This window comes from Phaseolus vulgaris, chromosome 1 (genome assembly GCF_000499845.2).
Source record: "Phaseolus vulgaris cultivar G19833 chromosome 1, P. vulgaris v2.0, whole genome shotgun sequence".
NCBI classification, from domain to species: Eukaryota; Viridiplantae; Streptophyta; class Magnoliopsida; order Fabales; family Fabaceae; genus Phaseolus; species Phaseolus vulgaris.
The window spans coordinates 29,519,425-29,537,088 of NC_023759.2; positions in this window are offsets into that span (position 1 = coordinate 29,519,425).

Genomic DNA, 17,664 nt, shown 5'->3' on the forward strand with positions numbered 1-17,664 from the left:
CTAACCATTCTCGGCTCCTTAGCGCACGTGCTTTGAGAGGTACTGGCCCGCGCTGCTCGTGGGACCCGCTTACGTGGTCAATGCTCGGGGACTGGTCGGTACAATTAGAAATAGAAAACAACACAAACGCACACAAAAACGGAATTAAACACAAAATACAACAAGAAAAATTGAAAACAATGAAGAATAGAAATAATGTTGGACAAGTTTGCATGTAGATACAACTTTGAGCAATTTTGAAGCAATTTTAACCAAACAAAAGGCAATGTAAATCGTTTATATTGTGTATAAGAGATATTAAATGGTGAAACATCAAATAAAACATAGAATTAACCGATTAAAATGAGGAAAACAGCAAGAACAATTGAAAACAATGAAAAACAAGGAGGTTTGGCAGTAGAACATGCAACAAAGTGTTTGATGAAGGTTTGAACAAAAATAAATGGTGGAACTTATAAATGGTAGAAATTGATTTTAAATGGTGGAAAGTGAAGAAAACAAGTAGAACACTCAATAACAAATTGTACCGACCAGGTCACCGGGTGTGATGACGTGTCCAGCAAGTGACGGCGTGGGGCGTGCTCAGCAGGACACGTGGACAAGAGAAAGAGGGATGGTTCAGAAGTGTACATGGTCGCCGTTTGGAGAAGTGGTGTTCTGCGGTGCACATGATCGGTTGTCGTCGGATTTCTGTGTCATCGACATGTTGAATAATGGAAGATCGGGTGGTCTGACATCGCCACAAGGAGGACATCGCCGAATCTCCCAGTAAGCTTAGTTAAAGCTGCTGGAAGCTCAGGAGAGTTAGTTCAAGCGTGTAGGTTCAGTAAGATGATTGTTGCGCCGGCATGAGACGTGAAGGTCGTGTGGATTGAAGGGAACAACTTGCCCATCAGCGACAGGATTCCCAGAGTGGACATACGTTGGTGGCAAGGTTTCCTCAGCTGGAGCATGCATGGCGTAGCAACGAGGTGGGTGCCACTTGCGACAAGCGATATCACAGAGATGGTGCACTTTGCTGCATCCGATACTCGCCTGGTCGGGTGGTGTTCCAGAACGTGTTGCATGCTAGGTTACTCCTTGAGTAGAGGACTTAGCCGCGCGGCTGGTTACTACACAGGTATAACGCATGAGTTATCCCAACCCAGATGACGACACGTGTAGGGTTGGATGCTATCTACTACCCCAACCCAGATGATGACACGTGTAGGGTTAGATGCAGTATGGAAATGGCGCTCGAATTACCCTAGCTCAGATGGCGACACGTGCAGGGTTGGATGCGAGCCACGCGTCCAAAAGCATAACGGCCAGGAGAGAGAGAAAACATAGCTATAAAGGTAAACTTAATAGAATTTGCAGAGGTACGTTTTTCATTACGGCTCATTGCTAGGGTTGTGTGCACTTTTAGTACGGTTCTACAGAGCATATTTTCTCTGAGTTTTTGGGTGTTCTTGTTACTGACTTAAGCGTCGGAGCGCCACCGGCTGTAGAGGCGCCACCTTGTGTTTTCAGGTTCTCAGAGAGACTTTATGTGGTGTGGATTTGAAGGGCACGTGGTGTCAAGCTGGTGAGGAGGTTCGTGACGAGGCAACGCTCTTGCGCTAGGTCAACCGGCAGGATCACAAATGATAAAACTGAACATGAATAAGTTTTGAAATAGAAAAAAAATCTAGAATTTTGACTTAGTGGAAAAGCAGTGCAACAACCATGGATCGTTGTGTGCTCAGATACCACCTAATGCAATCCAAGGTGATGGATTGTAGAAGTTGAATGCATTAGAAGCATAATGGAAAAGAGTTTGCATCGAGAATGAGAAGTTTTGGTGAGAAATTGGAGTAGTTTTGGTGCTAGGAAGTAGAAAGAGGTTAACCTTGGAGGCTTTCTAGCAAAAGGAGATTTGTGAGATAATGAATCTCAAATTCATATTTCTTCATTCAATATTTGCAAATCTAAATACATGAGAGTATTTTGGAGTATTTATAGATGAAGGTAGCTTGCTCTTTAAGCTACCATAACTCTATTTAAGGAGGTCGTGTGTACTCTTCTAAGGTGTTCTAGAAGTTCTTACTTGTGTGATAAGTTAGGATTTCTAGAGTATCCTTATCTCATCTATAAAATACTTTTAGAAAATTTAAAATACAAATCTTATATAGGTTTATTCTATTATTGATATAGATAGTTCATTTGTCTTTTATTCTTGTGTATGGTGGCTCGGATGGTCCTCATTGCAGTTTTCCTTTAGAAATCTCTTCAAAGGTTCATTTTCTTAATGTTTTTCTAGTCTTAATTTATTTTATACTTTCATTTGTAACTTGTTCTTGTCTTTTTTTCCACTCGAAACCAATATTTTTCCACAATTATTCCCTTTTCGTCCACGAGTCTTGTTCCTCCAACATCTTTATGAGTTGATAGATCTATCCACCTTCCAGGAAACACACAAGAAGGTGCAATGATGGAAGGTGGAACTAGTTATGGTGGTAAAGGGTTGGAAGGGGGTAAATGTAGAATTGTGGAGTTTATTGAAGATTGATGAATGCTAGCATGTTTTAGCACATTTATTCAGTTAAGTAAGTTTCCATTTGCTCCATTCGTGTGGTTTGATGAACTTCATATTCATTGAACATGGATTAGGCCATGTTAATGGTACCATAGATGGAGCTTTATGAGATAACATCAAAAGGAAGAAATGTATCTTACTTCCTCTATTAATTATGTGTTGATCAAGTTTATCATGGTCAAGACCAAAATGTTTGAAGAGTCGTCACTTGAAGATGTTTTGATGATGAGGAAATTAACATGTATTGCATGTTTGAAAAATGTTTTAGAAAGGATTTATGATTGTTTTAATCAGTTATCTCTTGAAATAATATATTATTATAAGTGAACTGTTAATTATCTCAACATATGTATTTTCAAAACCTTGCTTTCATCCATAATCAATTATGTCTTTGAATAATTGATTAGGCTTTAGTTTATTCCCTTTCCTAAAATGTTGATTTCATTGTTAATCGATTAATCTGTAGGATAATCAATTATTATTTCATGTCGTTTGATATGTTTTTAACAAGTTTGTGCTAATAATCAATTAGGTTTTAACATGATCAATTATCCTTTAATATTGCCTTATCACTTTTTCAAAAATAATCTATCAAGTAAAAGAATAATAAATTATATTGTTCCATTTGTGTTTTTAGAAACAAATTAAATACTCAATTAATAATAATTAACACAATAAATTAGGCCCTATTTGAGATGTTTTCTATAAAGGGCTTTTTGAGATTGTCTTAGATTATCATCAATTGTTTTCATAACTACTCTTTACAAAAACATCCAATAGACTTCAATCTATGTGACATCATTTTTCTCACAAAATGTTAAAGACCAAGGTGTTGAACCAAGTAGTGTTTGAAGGATGTTGAAGGCTAGACTGTGTTTGTTGTTGCTGAGTTGTCCTAGATAGGATCTGGGGTAGATTGTGTATGTAATCCACTCTTTGATTGAATCCAAATCATAGGCATTCTCAATCTTTTTAAAAGAAAAATGTTTTTCAAACTAAGTGAAAAACAACCGATTGTTTTGTCGAAACAACCGATTGTTTTATACTTAGGTGCTTTTAGAAAAGATTGAAAACTATTTTTCAAATGGTTGAGCTGTTAAAACCAAAACAACCGATTGATTCAAGGAAACAACCGATTGTTTGTTTTGGTACCATAACAGAAAAACTGTTTTGTGCTTTGACTGAGCATTAAATGATTTTTTAACTGTTTACGCTCCAGTTTTTAATGCTTTGACCAATCTTTAAATGCAATTAATAGTTGGTTAAGATTTGATAACAAACAACATCTTTCATATATTCAGAAAAACAAATTTGAGTTTTAACAATGCAGATTTTGAGATTTTGAAAAGTTGAGATTGCTTAGAGATTAAGATTGATCAAAGTGTGTGAGATAGGATTTCTGCTTGTATTGATTTCAGATTTGTTTTTGTAACAAGTGTAATCCTTGTATCTGTTAAACAAGAATCTTTGTGTGGTTGCTGAGAAGTGTTGTGTGTTCTTAAGGGGATCAAGATCAGCATTCTTAGTGTTGGTGTGTTGGCCAAGAGAAGTGTGTGTCTTGAGGGGATCAAGGTCACTTTCTTGGTTGTGTTGTAAGTGATCTAGGTTTGATTGCTTAGTGGAATTCCTCAGTGGTTTCTGAGAAGACTGGATGTAGCTCTGGGTTTAGAGTGAACCAGTATAAACATCTGTGTGCATTCTCTCTATCCTTAATCTCTTTAAATTCAATTTCAATATTTGTGAACTGGTATAAACAACCGATTGTTTCTGTGAAATAATCGATTGTTTTTCTAGTGCTGTTGTTTTTGCTTAGTGTTTTGGCAAACTGAATTCCTTATCCTTTGTTTCTCGAAGTAATTTCATTCTTGGCTTAAAAGTTTTCGAAAATCCTCTTTAAACAATTCACCCCCCTCTAGTTTAAAACCATATATTCTAACAATTGGCATCAAGAGCTTGGTCTTGAAATTTATTCAAGTGTGATCCTAAAACTGTTTTTTAATGGTTGATAGACTACCTTTTGGGGAAGGTGCTTCAATCAACAGACCACCTCTGTTTTGTGGTTTGAACTACCAATTTTGGAAAGTGAGAATGAAAATCTTTGTGGAATCACTTGACAAAGGTATTTGGGATGCAATTGAAAATGGTCCTTTTGTTCCAAAGTTTGAAAAATATGGATCTTCCATTGAAAAGCCTAGGTCTCAATGGACTGATTCAGAAAGCAAGAAGGCCAAATTTGATTGCATTGCTAAAAATATAATAACCTCTGCTTTGAATTCAGATGAGTTTTTCAGGGTCTCTCAATGCAAATCAGCAAAGGAAATGTGGGACACCTTGGAGGTAACTCATGAAGGTACAAATGAGGTGAAGAGAGCTAGGAAGCATACTCTAATCCAAGAGTATGAGATGTTCAGAATGCTCAAAGGTGAAACAATTGCTGAAGTGCAGAAAAGATTTACGCACATCATCAATCATCTCATGAGCCTTTACAAGACCTTTGAAAAGGAAGAGCTAAACATCAAGATTTTAAAATGTCTTGATAGAGCATGGCAACCAAAGGTAACTGCTATATCTGAATCTAAAGATCTAACATCCTTGAGTATGGCTTCTTTGTTTGGCAAGTTTAGGGAACATGAGTTAGAAATGAATCGACTCAATGTCCAAGAAAGCGAAGACAAGCACGTAAGGAGCATAGCCCTAAAAGCTTCCAAGCACAAAGGCAAAAAAGAATCCAGCGATGATAGTGATGAAGAAAACATTAGCTTGCTATCAAGAAAGTTTAGCAAATTCTTGAAGAGGAACCACAACAAGGACAACAACAAAGATAGGTATGGAAACAAGAAATCCAATGATTTTAATTCCAATAACTATACTTGTTTTGGTTGTGGTGAGCAAAGTCACATAAAGGCAGATTGCCCAAATAAAGAAAGCAAGGAGAAAAAGCCTAGCTACAAGGAAAAGAAGGGCAAGACAAAGAGAGCCTACATAGCTTGGGATGAGAATGAGGTATCCTCATCAAGTGAAGAAGAAAGAGCAAACATCTGTTTGGTTGTTGAAAATGATGATGAATCTTGCAGCTCAAGTGAGGTAAGTTCTTGTGCCTCTTTAAATGAACAAAATTATAGTGAATTGCTTGAAGCTTTTCAAGAAACACATGATGAAGCTAATAGATTGGTTCTTTCAAACAACTGATTGAAAGATCTGAACAGTTGGCTTGAAAAGAGAGTTAAATCACTTGAAGAAGATCTGGAAAAAGCAAAAAGTGATTTTGAAAAATTAGAAACACATTTCAAAAACTCTTCTTGCAAGTGTGACACTCTCATTTGTGAAAATTGTGAAAACCTTGAAAAGAAAGTGCACTATCTTGTAAGTACTGTGGATAAGCTTTCGAAAGGAAAATCTAACTTTGAGAATGTCTTGGCATCTCAAAACTATGTTTTTGGAAGGGCTGGTTTAGGCTTTAATTGACAAAACAAACAAGATAAGTTTTCAAAAAGTTTTTCAAGAAAGCCAGAAAAACAACCGATTGTTAAGACGAAACAACCGGTTGTTACATGCTTTTACTACATGAAGAAAGGTCATTTTGTTAGATTCTGCAAAATTAGGAAATATTCAGTTCCAAGAGGCTTTATGAAGTGGATTCCTAAGGGATGTGAAGTTTCTAACAGCAAAGAAAAGCCAAATGGACCCAAATTTGTGAGGGAACCAAATCTTGTTGCTTGAATTCTTTTTGTGCAGGAAATCTAAATGAATAAGAGGGACTGAGTCATTTGATCAAGTTTTTGGAAGAAAAAGATTAACATTGAAGCTGAATCAATGTTTTGTATCTGTCCAAAGGCTCTCAATGGTCAAAGGAGGCTTCTTGATCAAAAAAAATGTCTCATTGAAGAAACATCATAAAGGATGAGAACTCCCTTATCTCAGTGTTAAGTCATTTAAATTTCAAATTCTTGTTCAAGTACTTCTTGTTAAATTTTTTTTCCTACATATGTTTTGAATTCTTTATGCTCAAAATTCAAAAATTCAAAATCAGTTTTATTGCTGCAGAAAAACAACTGATTATTTCCTCTAAACAACCGATTGTTTTGAGTCTAACAGCACTGTGAAGAAATCAATTTAATTCCTTTTTAAATTTTTATCCGTTGCAAATCAAATTAAAGAAAGAATCCTTAGTCTATGAACCTGTGTTGAAAGCTGATTACGCTCAGAAGGAAGTTACAACAGTCATAAAGGAATATATTCCAAAATCTTGAAAAATTTAAGAGCTTTTATGACTAGTCAAAGATCACATGTGAAGACCATGTGATTTTCAGCTTTTTCTGACGTTTTTTGTGCAGGGCATGGTCAAGTCTTCTCTCTCTGAAAATCTGGTACCCATTCATGTCATTGAATGCTTTTTTATTCTGTTTTTGCTATAAAATCTGGTGCAGTTGATCTCTTCCACAAGAACAACCAATTGCAACAACTCTTGCAAAATCTGTGAGTGAGCTTTTCTCTGTTATCAAGGACTCAACTCCTCCCACCTCAAAGAGAGTCAAAACCAGAGCAGTAAGGTATGGAGGAAGGCTGGAAGGATGGTTTTCTGGTGATAATTATCTAATTGAGAGGTATAGGTTTGAGACTAGCACCAAAGAGATAAACAAACCCAATGTTGTTTGCTTTGATTGGCTGAAAAGCCAAAAGCTAGACAATGTCAGAAGGCTCCTCAAAGATCAATCCCTCAGAAATTTCTTGGAGATGAAAGGGAATATCTATCTAGATTTAATAAGAGTTTTCTACACAAATCTCAAGTTTGAGGGAAACAACCTTGTCTCTCATGTAAATGGTGTAGATATGGAGATCACATATGATGTGTGGACTGCAGTAGCTGGTCTTAAGTACTCTGGCCTCAGAATCGACAAGGGGAACCTTGGAGTAGTGGAGGACTTCAACAAAATCCAATACTACAAAAGCTGCTTGAAGAACCAAAATGCTCAAGTTAGGACTTGTTCAGTTGGTGGCTTAAGGCTTGATGAAAGGTTGCTAGCCCTCATTGTAACTTGGATTCTAACTCCAAGGGGGAGCAATCGTTCAGTGCTTACTGAGGAAGATCTGGTGTACATCTTCTGCATTATGAAGAAGATCAGAATTAATTGGATCCACATCATCAAAGAGCACATGCAAAAGGCAATGAGCAAAATGGGTTTAAACAAAGTAGGTGGCAAATGGATTAAGAAAGATGGTGACTTTGGAGCCTCATCTAGTGCTGCTGCTGATCATGAACAAGATGAACATGCTGCAGATATGGATTTTCAACATGAAGATCTACCTGAAGCACATCAAGATGCTGGACCTAGTGTTGGTGTTAGAAATCAAGAAGAAAGAATGCAAAACATGTTTTCTTTTGAAAGACTCATGGTTGAAAGGCTTGATAGCTTTGCGGAGAATCTAAGGAATCTCCATGATCTATGTGTCAGCAATTTCCAGAGGATTGATGACAGGTTTGACAGCATGGATGCACGCTTCATGACCCTAGATGAACAGATTGAGGCAGTTCAGAACCAAATCTTTGATCTTCAATATGTTGATGATGATGAATGAAGAGAAAACAACCGGTTGGTGTATCGAAACAACTGATTGTTTTTGGTGATTGTATCAGTTTTCTATTTTTTTTTTCTGCTGTTGTTGTTTTAAATCTGATGTATTAAGAACAATTATCTTTTTCATCTATTCTTTTTGTCTATTTGTGAAAACAAATAGGGGGAGATATATGTTGTGTGTTTGGTTTCAGTTTTTATTTCTTTTTCTCTGCAAAACAGTTTGTATGAGTGAAACCTCATAGGTTTTTGCTCCTATATTTGTTTGTTGTTTACTCTAATATTATGCTCTGAATTTCTGTATTTGTTTATGTGCTAACCAAATATCAGAAGTTTTATGCTTTGCTTAAAACTGTATCTTGCAGGAACTGCTTCAGATTCAATCAGATACAACACAAGCATCAGGGATTTGTCTTCATCAAATAGGGGGAGATTGTTGAACCAAGTAGTGTTCAAGCTTTGAAGAATCCAAACCCTTTGAAGGATGTTGAAGGCTAGGCTGTGCTTGCTGTTGCTGAGTTGTCCTAGATAGGATATGGGGTAGATTGTGTATGTAATCCACTCTTTGATTGAATCCAAAGCATAGGCATTCTCAATCTTTTTAAAAGAAAAGTGTTTTTCAAATTAAGTGAAAAACAACCGATTGTTTTGTCGAAACAACCGATTGTTTAATACTTAAATATTTTTAGAAAAGGTTGAAAACTGTTTTTCAAATGGTTGAGCTGTTAAAACCAAAACAACCGATTGATTCAAGGAAACAACCGATTGTTTGTTTTGGTACCATAACAGAAAAACTGTTTTGTGCTTTGATTGAGCATTAAATGATTTTTTAACTGTTTACGCTCCAGTTTTTAATGCTTTGACCAATCTTTAAATGCAATTAATAGTTTGTTAAGATTTGATAACAAACATCATCTTTCATATATTCAGAAAAACAAATTTGAGTTTTAACAATGTAGATTTTGAGATTTTGAAAAGTTGAGATTGCTTAGAGATTGAGATTGATCAAAGTCTATGAGATAGGATTTCTGCTTGTATTGATTTTAGATTTGTTTCTGTAACAAGTGTAATCCTTGTATTTGTTAAACAATAATCTTTATGTGGTTGCTAAGAAGTGTTGTGTGTTCTTAAGGGGATCAAGATCAGCATTCTTAGTGTTGGTGTGTTGGCCAAGAGAAGTGTGTGTCTTGAGGGGATCAAAGTCACTTTCTTGGTTGTGTTGTAAGTGATCTAGGTTTGATTGCTTAGTGGAATTCCTCAGTGGTTTCTGAGAAGACTGGATGTAGCTCTGGTTTAAAGTGAACCAGTATAAACATTTGTGTGCATTCTCTCTATCCTTAAACTCTTTAAATTCAATTTCAATATTTGTGAACTGGTATAAACAACCGATTGTTTTTCTGGTGCTGTTATTTTTGCTTTGTGTTTTGGCAAACTGAATTCCTTATCATTTGTTTCTCGAAGTAATTTCATTCTTGGCTTAAAAGTTTTCGAAAACCCTTTTTAAACAATTTACCCCCCATTTAGTTTAAAGCCATATATTCTAACACAAGGTTATTTTGATGAACTAGTTTTCTTATTCTTTAATCAATATTAGTCATGTGATAACTTTCTTGTATCTTTTGTGAATTCTGAAATACAATTTGTTGGTATATTGTTTGTAGTGTGTGTTTGCATTTTGGTAATTTATCTTGAGGGTTGCTCAACAAATCTTAAGTGTATTGTCTTTATTGTGATTGCATGTTTGAAATGTGATTTGTAATTGTAATCTAAATATTTCAAGATAGTGGAAACAATCACTCTAGGATTGAATTGATTGGTATTGGATGTAGAATTAATTGAGTCAAACTAGTCTATGACCCATCTCAGTATCTCTTGTTCTTGTATTTTGAATATATATTTTTTATTTATTCTAGCAAGAATCATATTGCTAAATAATTTTTTTAAGAAAAGTTTTCTAAATTTATTAATAGAAGTTTAAAACACCAACTCATCTTTCCTCTTGGTATTGAACTACCATTTTACTTACATGACAAAACATCTCACTTTTACTTGTATAATCGATTATGTGTTGATTATTCATGTTTTCCAAAATAATTGCTTTTGTAGTCAATAAATTATCTTTATACATAATTGATTAAGATTTTAGTAGTTTTAAATTTTTTACTGTGTTGATAATTGGTTATATTTTAGAATAATCAATTATTTTTTTCAAATGTATAAACTTTAGTGTGCAAATAATCGATTAAGTGGAAACATAATATATTATATTGTTATAGTTTAAACAAAATAATTTATTATTAGTTATAATATTAGTTAACATAATTAAGTTCATATATGTTATGTTTTTTCATAAAAGGTTTTATGGTTTCCTTTAAACATAACAATTACTTTCAAAAGCTATTACTTGCAACAAACTCTTCAAGAAGCTTTAAATTTTATGAAAATACTACTTTTACTATAAGATCAATTTCAATGTTGTTTTGGAGATTTTTTTTCTAGCTTATCATTAATTTAAATCTTTGTGATCCATCAAGATGATATTTTTCTTAAATCTTGTAACTTATTGTAATACATTTATTTGGTGTATTAGTTGTATAATATATCTATATTATTTAGTATTTTCTTTTGAGAATGGTTCAAAAAATTGAGTGTAATTTCATGTTTCATGTGTGTACTCTAATCACAATCTAAACATTTCAAGATAGTGGAAATAGTAGCTTTAAGATATAACGGTCTAAATTTTTTTTATCCAATATTTCTTTCTTTATCCCTCTTATACTTCTTTCTATATTCTTAGAAAAATTATAATTCCTTAATAGTGCTTTAAGATATTTTAATTAGAAAATTATTTTAAAAAATTATACCAATTCACTTCACTGTTTAGTATTGAATATTTTCTTATTGTTTAGAGTCTATTTAAGATGCTGTGATTTATAACAATATTTCTTAATTATATAAATGAATACAATTTAAAAAAAAAACTAGTGTGCAAAATAATACTTAAGGTAATTATTTAGAAAAATAAATAAAAAAATACTTGAATTTTTATTAAAAGTGGACATTAAAAAATCTTAAAACTTATTTTTTAATAGAACTTTTAAATTTTTTAATGGTTAAGATGAAGTAATGTAAAATTATTTATTTATTTTTTTCTCTTATATTTTTCAACTAAAGAAATACTTCAAATCTCCTAAGCAAAGAAAAAAGTCTTCAAGTGCAAAATGGTTTTTGTTCTTGCCAGTTGACTTGGCCGTCGGTTAACTCTCGTGACTGGTTCAAGCTCTGTCTGTACCCTCTGGAATCTATTCTTCTCTTGGTTGTTGAATGCTTTTACCTGTAGAGACAGAGGGCGTCCTTACAGTCGTTTGCACTCCGACGCTCAAGTCAGTAAGGGCTCACAAAAGTAACATAATTCTCAGTGTAGTGTGTAAAAACAGCGTCTAAAAACAACGTACCTTCACCTAGGATTTCAGCCTCTTTTTATAATCGCACATGCAACAATTGCACTTGAGATAAACAAATATTAACTGAAAATAAGCACATTATCTTATATCTCTAACAAAAAATCACCTGCCACATGCACCAATGACCTTTAGTGCTAAACTACAGGCCACATTTTGTTATACATACACCTCACTATCTTTTTAGGGTTAACAACATCTATTAACAAGTATTTTACGTGCAATAAACAGATAAAATTGTTAGAATATATGACCTTAAACGAGAGGGGGGGTGAGTTGTTTAAGAAGGATTTTTTAAAACTTTTAAACTTAGAATGAAAATTCTTTGATAGAACCTTGATTAAGGATTCAGTTTTTCCAAAACAAATAGCAAAAGCACAAAGCTGGAAAAACAATCGGTTGTTTTAGCGAAACAATTGGTTGTTTATACCAGTTCCAAAATATCAAAACTGAATTAAAGAGATAGGGATAGAGAAATTGTACACAGTTGTTTATACTGGTTCACTCCAATCCAGAGCTACATCCAGTCTTCTCAGAAACCCTGATGATATCCACTAAGCAATCACCACTTGATCACTTACACCACAACCAAGAGAATGACCTTGAACACCTCAAGAAACACACTCTCCTTGGCCAACACTAAGATTGCTGATCTTGAACACCTCAAGAACACACAGCCAATCTCAGCAAAACACACACGCGAATTGTTCAGCAGTTTACAAAGATTACACTTGTTACAGATGAATATCTGAAATCAATACAAGTAGAATCCTATTCAGCACCTTGATCAATCTCTCAACTCTTAAGCAATCTCAGAACTCTTTGAAAAACTCTTAGATCAAAACTTTGTTTCAAGATACTTAAAACATCAAAAACAGTTTTTCAGAATATATCTAAGAATATAGTTTGTTATCAAATCTTAACAAACTCTTAATTGCATTTAAAATAGATTGGTCAAAGCATTTAATGACTGGAGCGTATTCGGTTAAAGCATTTACAGCTCAGTCAAAGAAAACAGTTTTTCTGTTATGGTTTTAAAACAAACAATCGATTGTTTCCTCGAATCAATCGGTTGTTTTGTTACTTAACAAAATTCACCATTCAAAAACAGTTTTCAAACTTTCTCAAAACACCTAAGTGTAAACAATGGGTTGTTTCGACAAAACAATCGGTTGTTTCAACTTAGTTTGAAAAATATTTTGCTTTGTTAAAATTGAGATGCTAATTGCTTTGAGATTTAATCTAAGGGTTGATTACAACATTAAACTACCCCAGAACAAAGCTTAAACCAGCACAACAGCATCAAGCAAAGCAGAGGCTTCATCATCCCTCAAAGGATTTGGATTCTTCAAAACATTGAACACCACTTGGTTCAACAATCTCCCCCTATTTAATGAAGACAAATCCCTGGTGCTTGTGTTGTACTGATTAAATCTGAAGCAGTTCCTGCAGAGAAAGCATTCATACTATCCAAAGCTTCTTACAACAGCAAGTTAGATTACAACTCTTTAAACATAATAAACAATCGGTTGTTTACACGAAACAATCGGTTGTTTCTATCAGCAGCAACAGAAAACAATTTTATATTCAGAGATTTAAACATTTTATGCATATAATAGACATACAAGAACCAATAATTCTCCCCCTATTTGTCTTCACAAATAGACTTTAACATGTATCAAAGACAGATTTAAGAGAGATTATTAAGATCAAGAATACCTAACTCATTTTTCAAGAAGAAAAACCTCTCTTTTTTGGCAAAGGCTTTGTGAAGATGTCAGCTAGCTGCAGTTTGGTCTCTACAAACTTTACTTCACAGTTCCCATTTTGCACATGATCTCTGATGAAATAATGTCTTATTTCAATATGTTTGGTCCTTGAGTGCTGGATTTGATTTTTGGTAAGATTTATTGCACTTGTGTTATCACACATCAAAGGAACTTTGCTGATTTGTAAACCAAAATCTGCAAGTTGTTGTTTGAGCCATAGGATTTGTGCACAGCAGCTACCAACAACTATATATTCTGCCTCAGCAGTAGAGAGAGCAACACATGCTTGCTTCTTGCTATGCCATGAGATTAGGCTTGAGCCAAGAAGGTGACAAGTGCCACTTGTGCTCTTTCTATCTAGCTTGCAACCTGCAAAATCAGAATCTGAATAACCAATTAAATGTATTGGAGAATGAGAAGGATACCATAGTCCTACAGATGATGTTCCTTTGAGATATTTCAAAATCCTTTTTGCAGCTTTGAAGTGTGACTCTTTAGGATTTGCTTGATATCTTGCACATAGACACACAGCAAACATGATGTCCGGCCTACTTGCTGTTAGATAAAGCAATGATCCAATCAAACCTCTGTATTTTGTTTGATCTATACTCTTTCCAGCAGCATCTGCATCCATGTAGCAGCTTGATGGCATTGGAGTGCTTGCCTCTTTGCAATTCTCCATTTCAAACTTTTTGAGAATTTCCTTGCAATACTTTGATTGACTTAGGAAGATCCCATCCTTTGTTTGTTTAACCTGCAATCCAAGAAAGAAAGATAGTTCTCCCATCATAGACATTTCAAACTCACTTTTCATTGCAGCCACAAATTCTTCACACAACCTATCTTGTGTAGCACCAAAGATGATGTCATCAACATAGATTTGCACAAGAATTATTTCTACATTTGACTTCTTGATGAAGAGATTCTTGTCTACCATTCCTCTTTCATAACCATGTGATAGCAGAAAGTTGCTAAGCCTCTCATACCACTGCCTTGGAGCTTGTTTCAGTCCATACAAAGCTTTCTTCAACTTGAAGACATGGTTGGGATACTTGTGATCTTCAAAACCCGATGGTTGATCTACATAGACTTCCTCATTGATGTAGCCATTCAAGAAGGCACTCTTTACATCCATTTGGAAGAGTTTAAAACCACTTATACATGCAAAAGCCAGCAGCAACCTCACAGCCTCCAATCTAGCCACAGGAGCAAAGGTTTCACCATAGTCTATGCCCTCTTCTTGATTGTAGCCTTTGGCAACTAGCCTTGCTTTGTTTCTAGTGATCACTCCATCCTCATCTAGCTTGTTCCTGAAAACCCATTTTGAACCAATAATATTCATTTCATTAGTTTTAGGGACAAGAAACCATACCTTATTTCTTTCAAATTGGTTTAGCTCTTCATGCATAGCTTCAACCCACTTCTCATCCTTGAGAGCTTCTTCAATTGACTTTGGTTCAATTTGAGAAACAAAAGTTGTGTGCCTGCAGTAGTTTGAGATGGAGCTACGTGTGGAGACACCTTCCTTTATCTGCCCTATGATGTTATCCACTGACAGATCTCTAGGAATCCTCCACTCTTTGGGCAGCTCACTCTGTTGTAGAATTTCAATCGGTTGTTTCTGCGAATCAACTGGTTGTTTTTCTGCACAGATATCCAGCTTTTCCAAACTGATGCTCTGTTCGTCTTCCTCAGCACTGATCTTTGGGTTCTTACTGATTCTGCGATCTACCTCATCAAAGACTACATGAACTGATTCTTCTACAGTCATCAACCTTTTGTTGTAGACTCTATATGCATGGCTTGTGAGAGAGTAACCAATGAAAATGCCAAGGTCAGCTTTCTCATCAAACTTTCCCAAGCTTTCCTTTCCATTGTTGAGAACGAAACAGCTACAACCAAAGACTTTGAGGTGACTGATGTTAGGCTTCCTTCCATTGAAAAGTTCATATGGAGTTTTCTTCAAAATGGGCCTTATAAGCACCTTATTCATCACATAACAATAGGTGCTCACTGCATCTGTCCAAAAATACTTAGGAAGTGATGACTCACTAAGCATTGTCCTTGCAAGCTCTTCAAGAGATTTGTTCTTCCTCTCTACAACTCCATTTTGTTGTGGTGTTCTTGGAGCAGAGAAATTATGTAGAATCCCCAACTTCTCACAGAACTTTGCAAACTTCTCATTTTGGAATTCTCCTCCATGGTCACTCCTTATGGAGCCTATGTTGCTGTTCTTTGTGTTTTGAAGCCTTCTTGCTAGCTTTTTGAATGCAGCAAAGGCATCACTCTTTGATTCCAAGAACAAAGTCCAAGTGTACCTCTTTGGTGCTGGGTAGACAGATTTCACATGTGTTTGTCTTGAACATCACTTGATACCCCTTGTCACATAGTTGGCTAATACTCAGAAGATTATGCTTTAGGCCTTCAACAAAGAGCACATCATGAATCACCAAGATGCTTTCATCTCCTATGGATCCTCTTCCAAGAATTCTTCCTTTGTTGTTGTCTCCATAGGTGACATGACCCTCTTGCTTGAAGGATATTCTCAGGAACTTTGATTTGTCCCCTGTCATATGCTTGGAGCATCCACTGTCCAAGTACCAAAGTTGTTTTCTTTCCTCCAAGATGTCCTACAAAAAAGATTTTCAAGTACATAGGTTTGGTCCCCTTATGAATGTGGGTCCATCTGGTTTATACTCATCAAAACAAGCTTTATTTTTCTTGGGAATCCACTTCATAAGCCCTTTAGGAACAACATGTTTTCTGATTTTACAGAATCGCACAGAATGACCTCTTTTCATGCAATAGAAGCATGTAACAATCGGTTGTTTCGATGGTCCAATTGATTGTTTTTCTGGCATTTTCGAAAATGATTTTGAAAATCTATCTTGCTTGTTTTGTGGATTAAAACCCAATCCAGATTTTCCAAAAACACAATTTTGAGATGCTAGCACACTCTCAAAGTTAGATTGGCCTTTAGAAAGCTTATCCATTGTTTTAACAAGATAATGGACCTTCTTTTCAAGATTTTCGCAATTTTCACAAACTAGAGTATCACATTTGCAAGAGGAGTTTTTGTAAATGATTTCCAGATTTTCAAAATCCATTTTTGAATTTTCTAAATCCTCTTCCAGTGCCTTTACTCTGTTTTCAAGCCGGTTATTCTTTTCTTTCAATCGATTGTTCGAGAGCCAATCGGTTGGCTTCTTCATGAGTTTCTTGAAAGGCTTGAAGCAATTGACCATAATTTTCAGAGTTTGAAGAGTTTGATGAACTTACACTACATGAGTCATCCTCCCTTCTGGCCATTAAGCAAAGATTGAGGCTTTTCTTGTTTTGCCTTTTCTTTCTTCTTGCTTGACTCTTTGTCATTGCTTCCTTTGGTTCATGAGCAGCCTTGAGTGTCTCCCACATTTCCTTAGCAGTTTTGCACTTTGATATTCTGAAAAATTCATTAGTTTCTAGTGCAGAAGCTATAATATTTTGAGCAGACTTATCAAGCTGAGCCATCTTACATTCATCATCTGTCCATTTGGACAAAGGTTTTGTAAAGAAATCATTTTCCTTTTTGAACTTTGGAATGTAAGGACCATTCTCAATTGAGTCCCAAATTCTTTGATCAATGGATTCAATAAAGATTTTCATTCTTGCTTCCCAAAACTTATAATTCAATCCACAGAATAAAGGTGGTTTGTAGATTGAAGCACCCTCCTCAAAAGATAGTTTTCCAGCCATAGAAAAAAGATTTTTAGATCAACTTGAATAACTTTCAAGAACCAAGCTCTTGATGCCAATTGTTAGAATATATGGCCTTAAACGAGAGGGGGGGTGAATTGTTTAAGAAGGATTTTTTAAAACTTTTAAACTTAGAATGAAAATTCTTTGATAGAACCTTGATTAAGGATTCAGCTTTTCCAAAACAAATAGCAAAAGCACAAAGCTGGAAAAACAATCGGTTGTTTATACCAGTTCCAAAATATCAAAACTGAATTAAAGAGATAGGGATAGAGAAATTGTACACAGTTGTTTATACTGGTTCACTCCAATCCAGAGCTACATCCAGTCTTCTCAGAAACCCTGAGGATATCCACTAAGCAATCACCACTTGATCACTTACACCACAACCAAGAGAATGACCTTGAACACCTCAAGAAACACACTCTCCTTGGCCAACACTAAGATTGCTGATCTTGAACACCTCAAGAACACACAACCAATCTCAGCAAAACACACACATGAATTGTTCAGCAGTTTACAAAGATTACACTTGTTACAGATGAATATCTGAAATCAATACAAGTAGA